This window comes from Amblyomma mixtum, chromosome 6, assembly GCF_055824585.1.
Source record: "Amblyomma mixtum isolate Tamu chromosome 6, ASM5582458v1, whole genome shotgun sequence".
NCBI lineage: Eukaryota > Metazoa > Arthropoda > Arachnida > Ixodida > Ixodidae > Amblyomma > Amblyomma mixtum.
Window position 1 is genome coordinate 10913202 of NC_143017.1, and position 10072 is coordinate 10923273.

Below are 10072 nucleotides of genomic sequence, written 5' to 3' on the forward strand. Positions count from 1 at the left end.
TCGAATCATATCAGCCATAGAATTTGGAGGACAGGCTTCAACACTGGCTATAGAGGTTACATTGGCCAATCTTCCGAATTTAGGGGTAATTCGACGCAGCTTAAGAGCTTCAAATGTTCTGCAATGTTTTATAACGTCAGCGGTGGTGCTCAGGCTCTCCTTACTAATCAGGAAATTGTAAACATCTTCCGCAATTCCTTTTAGAAGGTGGCCGACTTTGTCTTCTTCAAGCATACTGGAGTTAACTAGCTTGCATAACTTTAAGATGGCTTCGATGTATGCCGTGCAAGTTTCTCCGGGTACTTGCGCGCGGCGAAGCAATGTCTCTTCCGCACGCTTCTTTGTTGCCGATTCATCCCCAAAATTTTTCTTGATTTCGGTCGTAAAGGTTGCCCATGAACTCAGTGTATCCTCATGATTGTCGAACCAGTCAAGGGCAGTGCCGGCAAGGAAAAACACCACGTTAGCCAGTTTGGTAGCAGCGTTCCAGCGATTGTATTTGCTCACCCGCTCGTAGTGTTTCAGCCACTCGTCAACGTCCTCTTCAGGTTTTCCAAAAAATGTGCGGGGCTCTCGGTAATGTGGCCAGTTGTTCGCTGTGGATGTCCCGGGTTGCTCGGCATTGTCGTCTCCAGGCATGTCCGATGGCAGTGGTGGGAAGCCTGCGAGTCTACGGCTCCTTCGGTAGATGGAATGCTCCGTGGTCGATACCCGCAACCTCTCACCAAACTGTTACGTACTTAGCACGCACGGGGGGTTATTCACAGAGGGGATCGGTCGGAGCAGGATGGAAGCTCAGGAAGCCTACCAGCGTCCTTCAGCTCTTTCTCTTCCTTTTTCACTGCTGGTCCTTCATCTTCTGCTTCTTCCGTCGAGGTTCTATGGAAACACGTGACAATATATATATATATATATATATATATATATATATATATATATATATATATATATGTATATATATGTATATATATGTATATATATATATATATATATATATATATATATATATATATTGTTACGTAAATGTAGGCACACAAGGAGTAGTCACTGAGGAATGCTGACAGTAGCTCACAGCAGCTCAATCGAACCACTGCCGGCCAACGGCGCACAGATCACCCTTCGTCCTCTTCGCGCTCATTGCACGAGCACAGCACTGTCTTCTTCGTTGTCCACTGACACAACTCCTGGGGGCGAAAGCATCGTCCCGATGCTAAGTGGAAGACGGAGCAGGTGTACGGTATAGCTTGAGGCGAACCACGTGAACAACGTCAGTGGTAGGGGGGGTGGATGACGACGGAGGGTCGAAGGGGGCAATCTCATAAGTCACGTCGGTCACCTGACGGAGCACGCGATAAGGGCCCTTATACTGATGTAGGAGTTTCTCTGAAAGGCCGACACGGCGAGAGGGATACCAAACGAGGACGAGTGATCGTGGCGCGTAGTGTTCTGGGAGATGTCGGCAGTCGTAAACTGACTTCTGGTAGGCCTGGGAGGCGGTGAGACGGTCGCGGGCGATTGCGCGGGCCGAGGTTGCTTGAGCGATTGCGTCACGTGCGTACTCCGTGGTCGAGGCCGAAGAAGGCGGCAGGAGTGTATCCAGTGGCAACGCAGGATGCCGGCCATACAAAAGATAGAAAGGCGAATAGCCCGTGGTGTCATGCCGCGATGAATTGTAAGCAAATGTTACATAGGGCAAGGCAATGTCCCAATCACGATGGTCGGGTGCGACGTACAGAGATAGCATGTCAGTGAGGGTCCTATTCAGGCGCTCGGTAGCCCGTTCGTTTGAGGATGGTACGCTGTAGTGAGTTTATGCTGCGTGGAACAGGACTGGAGTATGTCGTCAACTACCCGGGACAAAAAGTAGCGACCGTGGTCCGTCAGCAATTGGCGTGGGGCACCGTGATGAAGGATGACATTTTGCAACAGGAAATCGGCGACATCGGTGGCGCAACTGGTTGGTAAGGCACGTGTGATAGCGTACCGAGTGGCGTAGTCAGTCGCGACGGCGATCCAACGGTTGCCGGAACTGGACTTAGGAAAAGGTCCGAGGAGGTCTAGTCCGACACGATGAAAGGGTTCCAGAGGTACGTCGATAGGCTGCAGAAGGCCGGCAGGCAAAGTGGAGGGCCGCTTCCTGCGTTGACAGAGGTCACAGCTGGCAACGTAACGGCGAACACTACGGTAAAGGCCGGGCCAAAAGAAGCGGCGTCGGACCTGATCGTACGTGCGGGAGACACCGAGGTGTCCCGCGGTGGGCAGGTCGTGTAGTTCCGCGAGGACAGACGAGCGGAGACGTTGAAGAACGACGTGCAGGAGCGGAGGGCCGTCAGGGCGAAGGTTGCGTCGGTAGAGGATGTCATCCTCAAGAACAAAGAGCTGGAGCGAAGGATCGGGGTTGGCACAGGCGAGGCGGTCAATAAGGGGACGCAAGGAGGAATCTTGCCGTTGCTCGGCCGCGATGTTAAGCAGATCAGAGATAGCGAATAAGCACGGGCCGAGATCATTGTCTCCAGGATCTGGCGGCTCCACAGGGTGACGAGACAGGCAGTCAGAGTCTTGATGTAGGCGCCCGGACTTGTAAACAACGGTGTAAGAGTACTCTTGCAGGCACAATGCCCAGCGACCAAGCCTGCCGGTGGGGTCCTTCAGCGAAGAAAGCCAGCAAAGAGCGTGGTGGTCCGTCACAACTGAGAAAAGGCGGCCAAACAGGTAGGGTCGAAATTTAGCGACCGCCCAAACAAGGGCGAGGCACTCGCGCTCCGTTATGGAGAAATTGCGCTCGGCGGTGGAAAGAAGACGGCTGGCGTATGCAATGACACGGTCTTGACCTTGGTGACGTTGGGCGAGCACAGCTCCGATACCATATCCGCTGGCGTCTGTGCGAACTTCAGTTGGTGCCGACGGGTCGAAATGGGCCAATATAGGAGGGGAAGTGAGCAGTTGGATTAAAGAAGAAAAGACCTCTTCTTGGGCAGGGCCCCAGGTAAAAGGGCTGTCTTTCTTAAGGAGGTCAGTGAGGGGACGAGCGATGCCAGCAAAATTTTTGATGAAACGTCGGAAATAAGAGCACAGGCTTACAAAGCTGCGCACGTCCCTGGACGATTGCGGAGGAGGGAAGTCTTTGACAGCTTGAACTTTAGCAGGGTCCGGGCGGATACCCGAGGCATCGACTAGATGTCCAAGGATGGTCAGTTGGCGACGAGCGAATTGGCATTTCGACGAGTTGAGCTGCAGGCCGGGCTTTACGGAAGACGGAAAGAATGCTCGTCAGTCGTTAGAGGTGCGTGGAAAATGAGGGCGAAAAAACCACGACGTCGTCCAGGTAACACAGGCATGTAACCCATTTAAATCCTCGAAGCAAGGAGTCCATCATTCTCTCGAAGGTAGCTGGCGCATTGCAGAGACCGAACGGCATAACTTTGAACTGATATAAGCCGTCTGGTGTGACGAATGCAGTCTTTTCACGGTCTTGGTCATCCACAGAAATTTGCCAATAGCCGGATCGAAGGTCGATGGAAGAGAAAAATTTGGCTCCGTGAAGGCAATCCAAAGCGTCGTCAATTCTGGGGAGAGGATACACGTCCTTTTTCGTAATGCGGTTAAGGTGCCGATAATCAACGCAAAAGCGCCAGCTCCCGTCTTTCTTTTTAAATAGGACAACTGGTGAGGCCCAAGGACTCGATGAGGGCTCTATAATGTCTTTGGTAAGCATTTTGTCCACCTCCTGCTGAATGATGTTCCGTTCTGCACTGGAGACCCTATACGGACGTCTGTGGATAGGAGCGGCGTCACCGGTGTTAATGCGATGCGTAACCACAGAGGTCCGAGCCAAAGGGCGGTTGTCGAAGTCAACGATGTCGTGAAATGAGGAAAGAAGACACCTGAGGTCGTGAGTTTGGGCTGGTAAGAGGTCAGGGGCAATCATTTTTGCGTATTGGTCAGATGGTGGGACGTCGGACTCGGGGCATTTCGGCGAGGGAGGTACACAGCCGGTGACAGCTGATACAACGCAGTCGGAAGCAGGGCACAGCGTGGCGAGCGACATGCCTTGGGGAAGCGGCTGAACGTGCGATGAAAAGTTGAGGATCGGAAGGGACGCTCGATTGGCAAACATAGTGACCACTGTATGTGCGAGGGCAACACTCCGTGTGAGAGGCACATCAAGGGCTGAAGTAACGACGTATTGGCCATCGGGAACTGGTGGGACGGAAGAGAATGATACGTATGTAACGCCTTCGGGGTTCAGGCGGACAAAATCCACGGTACATAGGCGATGGACAACTGGAGCCGGTGGCTCCTCGTTAAAAGGTAGGGTGAGCTGAACGGCACTTGTGGCGCAGTCAATGAGGGCAAAATGTTCGGAAAGAAAGTCAAGGCCAAGGATGAGGTCATGAGGGCAGTGTTCGAGGACAGTGAAGGGAACCGAAGTATGGCGGCCGGCGATTGACACACGGGCTGTGCACATTCCAACGACAGCGGAAGTACCGCCATCGGCGACACGAACAGCGGAGCGGGCAGGAGTGAGCACTTTCCTTAGGCGACGGCGTAGACAGGCATTCATAACGAAGACGTGCGCTCCCGTGTCGATGACAGCGGTAACAGGGACTCCGTCCACGTCGACGCTAAGTATATTCCGTCGGGCATGTAGAGTCAAATGAGGATTTCCAAGGTCGGTCGTCGGAGCAGCATCACCTCCAGACGCTGCAGCCATCAGTTTTCCGAACGGGATCGAGCATACGGGCCAGGAGATGATGGGCGGCGAGTTTGGGGCGATGGAGATCGACGACGGTAACGAGACGACGAGCGGTTAGTTGGAGGGGCCTGAGCGTCGGAGCTTGCGAGCTGTGGTTCATGGAACGACGACGAGCGGCGGAGATAGAAAGAATCAGGATAGCGGCGGTAGGTCGAGGACGGACGGCTTCGGCAGTGTCGGGAGATGTGACCAACTCGGGAGCAGTTAAAACAGATGGGCCTGTCGTCAGGTGTTCTCCACTCATCCGGGTTGCGGCTGCGGCGAGTGTGGTACGGATGTCGGGCACCGAGCACGGGAGACACATTACGAGCATCTGGGCAACTAATGGAGCATACAGGTCGGATCCCGAGATTGGCGAATTCTTGTCGAACAACAGCCTGTATAAGGCATACTGCAGGGGCACTGTCCGGTACCGATAATTGGGAAATTGTGGGAGACGCTGCCTCTAGTTCTCGGCGTACAAGTCGTGTCAGGCTGTCGGATGTTGGCAGGGAGCACGGTTGGGATAAGTCTACGCAGGACGACGTTGCCGCCGTGTTCGGCAACCGCGTGAACTGAGGGGAAATACGGCGGCTTTTCGCTTGTTCAAACCGGCGGCATTCTTTTAAGATGGCGTCAACCGTTCCACAGTCCTTGTACACCAGCAAGTTGAAGGCGTCGTCTGCAATTCCCTTGAGAACGTGACCGACTTTGACACTCTCTGACATGGCGGAATCAACTTTCATGCAGAGGGCTAAAATGTCCTGAATATAAGACACATATGACTCTGTTGACGATTGTGCGCGGCATGCAAGCTCCTTCTTCGCAGCCAGCTGACGTCCGAATGGCTTACCGAACAATTCGGCAAGCTTCTGCTTGCACAGGTCCTAACTGGTCAGTTCTTCCTCGTGTGTCTCGAACCAGACTCTTGCAGTGCCCGTCAAGTAGAAAATGACGTTGGCCAACTTCATCGTGGGGTGCCACCTGTTGTGCGTGCTCACACGCTCGTACAGCGAGAGCCAGTCTTCGACGTCCACGCCATCGGTCCCGCAGAATGTGCCCGGGTCTCGAGGGTGGGCTAGGACGACAGTTGGCGTGGCAGGCGCGTCGGTAGCTATATCGACGGATCGGCTCGTCGACTGGTCGGGTCAGCGGCATGGCGGCTCGAACCCGCGACCTCCACCAAGAGATGTTACGTAAATGTATGCACACAAGGAGTAGTCACTGAGGAATGCTGACAGTAGCTCACAGCAGCTCAATCGAACCACTGCCGGCCAACGGCGCACAGATCACCCTTCGTCCTCTTCGAGCTCATTGCACGAGCACAGCACTGTCTTCTTCGTTGTCCACTGACAATATATATACCTACGCATACACACTCACTAGGCACGCATATTAAAGACTAGTCTACTTGAAATCCGCACGGCGTCTACAGACATTCTGCAGACTAAGTCTACAGGAAGGTCGAGTCTACAGGTAGGTGACAAAGGTGACTCGTGGGTGACTCAAGAGTGACTGAAAGGTCAAACCCATTTTGTAAGGGTATGTGTTTGTACTAGTGATTGTGAAATCCTCTGTGCTGCAGATAACACAATCGGGACCACATGTGCCTCTCCGCGCATGTGTCGATGGTCCTTCTTTCCTTCTTTCTCTCTTTTCTTTTCTCTATATATTTCCGAGCTGGAAATAAAGGGGCGTCTTTTCTGCTCGGCGAATCGGCCTGTTTTCATCACGTTGCTGCCGGCCTTTGGCCGGTAGATCGTAAAAGTGGCGACGAGGATTCTGCTGCAGCAAGGAAGCCAGCATATACGCCCAAGCACGACAAAGAAGATGAAGGGCCCAGGCAGCACAACAACATTGGCCTAAGGTCGGTCAACTGTTGGCAAAAATTGGCACGAACATCGGTCCTACACTGGCATTTGGGCCGAGCGCTACCACTTCACCCATTGGACCTACTTTCATGCCAGTTTTGGGCCAATGTTCGGACGATCAAGCGGCCAACGCAGTACCGATGTTCGTTCTGCAGCATGGGCCAGCAAAGGTCTCACACTGGTATCCAACTTTCAAACATTGGTAGCCAGCTTTCAAACATTGGTAGCCAACTTTCAAACATTGGTAGCCAGCTTTCGAATAATGGTTTCCAGCTTTCGAATAATGGCATCTAGCTTTCGAATAATGGTTTCCAGCTTTCGAATAATGGCATCCAGCTTTCGAACGCTGGCACATGCAATTAACCCACTCGCCAATGACCGGCAATGTGGATGGATGTACATACCATTCTACCTAGCAAATATTCATAATAGAGGGTGCGAAAGAATTCCAGAAAAAAGACCCGTTTATTGCTTTGAGTTACAAGAATCACGCTTTTAGCCCCCACAGGATGGTTTGCGCTACCACCAGCCACCCTGGGGAGTAAAGAAAGGGGGCCCAAGAGCATGGTGGCAGAGGCTGTGGGAAAACAATTTATTTTCAAGTTTGGTGCGTGCCGATCAGGTTGGGCAAAGCATCTGGGCAAGCTGCTGCGGCACGGCTAAGGCATCCATAAAATGCTCAACGGAGCTGTCCTCCAGTGAACTGATCAGTCATATCCGAAGTAATCGTTGCACTCCACTTGCAAGAGGGCTGCTGGACTGCATTCAAACAAATTCCTCGTCCAGCTCTTGCACGATGGCCTCACGAAGCGCCAAGCCTGCAACGATCGAGATGCATGATGTCATGGTAAGTTGAATTATGGCCATCACAGAACAAAAACAAAAATGATTAAATAACACCGAATTTTGTGAAACACAGTCATCGTGAAGACACTAGCAACATATTTTACAGGATAATTTTAAATTTATTCTTAAGAACCAGCACAACATTAGTTGCACAAAGTGGAATTTAATTTACTAAACTTCTCTTATACCAAATGGTTTAATTTAGTCCAATGCGACGTGCCGCCCTCCCAGTAAGTATATTCAATGCGACATAAGCAAATTAATGTGATATTGAAAACAGATTAATGTATTATTTTGTTTTAATATCATAACTCGTATCGCTAAATTGCGAGCTAATTTTTTATTCAAGTAAATATGCACAGGTTGTAGCGTCTCTTCCACATGGACGTCAAAACAACATTTTTTATTAGTTTTTTTTAATAGGGTTAAAAATACGGTTTGCGATTTTTTGCGAAATACGCTGAACGCAATTAAGGAACTCAGGGCACCTTTGTTTTACCTTAGTCGCATCGCATGCATGCTATAATTGGATTCGAAACTGCGACTTGCAAACCACACAAAAATACTAGTCTGATAGTCCAGAGTAATGCCCTTTTTCATTGCGAGAGAACTTGGGCAAAAGCTTTAACCAGAAATTGCGGGTTTTCTATTGAGTCTGCAAGTGTAGAAGGCAAAAAGAAACAGTACGGAAGTATTACACATATTGTTACCAATTGGTCTGCAGTGGAAAATTAATTAAGCGGTTCTGATTTCCGTCGTGCATAAGCGGTAAAGGACATATTCCCGAATGCATCTCATCTCAGGTCATATGAGTTCAAACCCGCTGTTAGCCAAAGTAGTGAATCTTCAGTGAGTTCATCTTACCAAAGACGAAAAATTAAATTCTCACCATTCGGCCACAATTCCACTGCGCACGACGTCAAGCAAGCCATTTCGCAATGAGAGTGGGTACACAGAAGTCGTCCTCGTGCTTTTTGGCTGCTCTGTTTTCCTGCCGAAAAAATAAAGGCGCATGTAGTCAAAGCGACGTTTACTACAAAAACCACTAACTTCCAGACGTGTATCAAGATAAAAGAGTTTTAGTACTTACAAATAAGATCTTGCAGGCGGTACGAACAGCGTCGGAGCTCTCCTAATATATGAGCGTGGCTTTTCGCGTGCACAGACTATGAACGGTGCTAGCTCGAGTGTGCATGCATTTTCGTCGTGTTGGTCGTGCACGTGGTTGGGCTCCGCCGTGGAGTCAAGAATGTCTTATTGTGATGCGTCGCGCGGTTCCAAGACGAGCAGTGGAGACGATGGTGCGGGGGGGGGGGGGGGGGGGTGGAGGGGTTGGCTGGAGGGGATAGTCATTTTCCTTTACACAGGTTTTGTGGTTCCGAGAAAAGTCCTCGAGCTGAAAGGTGGAGACAGGGAGATCGTGGAAGGGTGCACGAACAGCGAAGCGCGTAGCTGCGCGCGAGGGAAAATAGCTTTGAGGAAGTGACAACCAAAAATAAAAAAAGCGCTTCGCGGGGTCGGGGGTTAGCCCGCTACCTAAAAAAAGGACGCGGCCGGGAGAACAGGTGGGGAGATATGGGAAGACTTGAAAGAGAGAGGGAAAGGGGCCAAAACACGTGAAAAGGGTTTGGAATTTTTGGAGAACGAGTCACATGGCCACAGGCAGTACGGAAAGCAATACCTACAAGGAACAAGTGGATGGGAAACACGGAAGCGTCAAAGTATTGCTACAAAGCTGCAGCAAAAGCCCGAAAATTTTGAAGTGAAAAACTTGCAGCTTCAAGATGAATTTCGCCAAAACGACTTCAGACACTCGCGTATTTTGTGGGGCCGCATGATGTGGCTTCTGTTAGTTCAAGATAGCTTAAAATGTTACCACATAATAACAAAAATATAAAGCAAAAAAATATCCAAGCAAAATGCGCGCTCTTTCATAGTTTCATGTACAGTACATACGCCAAACAAGCTAGGTTAACATGCGTCTAACGCCAGTTGTCAGTCCATTTATTCAGTGGTCGTCGAAGAATCCTCAAATTGTTTGTTGGTGTGGAAGTTTCGAGCAAAAAAAAGCAAAAACAAACAAAGGCAGGTTGAATTGTGGTTCGCAACTACTTTCGATGGTTTTCATCAATAAAGTTCATGTTCGAAAGAAAAAAAAAACTTGCGAGTAAATATGCAAGGACGTGAGCAAGAGCTATATTGCCCCCAATGCAAATTACGCAACAGAAGAATAAAATGGTCAAAAAGAACAATTTCCAATACTACGATTTGCAGAAAAGGAAGGAAATAGTAAATCAGAAAACACGGGAAAGGCGCGATCACAGGGCACGAGGTAGGGAAGGGTAAGAATCGCTTAGCACGTGTCCGCGTGCGTTTATGAAGCACCCGCCTAATATTTCACGAGCGCAACGCATAATTCGAAATTACGAGGCGACTGCTTCGTTTCTGGACGTTGCCAAAACTGAGCACAATTTCGGTTTAGCGTATGCACTTGCGCTAATCTATTACGTTTGTATCGCGATCTCCATGAAGCAGACACCAGCTGCGCACTGCGGCAGTGAATTCCTAGAGCGAATAAAAAAAGTGATTTTTTTATTCCAAAAATTTAATCAAATCAAAC

General features: G+C 50.1%; 1 long non-coding RNA gene across 1 annotated transcript; it reads right to left on the minus strand.

Annotated features, from left to right (window-relative positions):
- Positions 1-7182: 7182 nt before the first annotated feature.
- LOC149338212 (uncharacterized) lies at positions 7183-8744 on the minus strand. The gene is made up of 2 exons (XR_016283715.1): positions 8342-8744; positions 7183-7424 (listed from the first exon to the last, which is right to left on the minus strand). It is a non-coding gene; the product is annotated as an uncharacterized LOC149338212 (long non-coding RNA).
- Positions 8745-10072: the final 1328 nt, after the last annotated feature.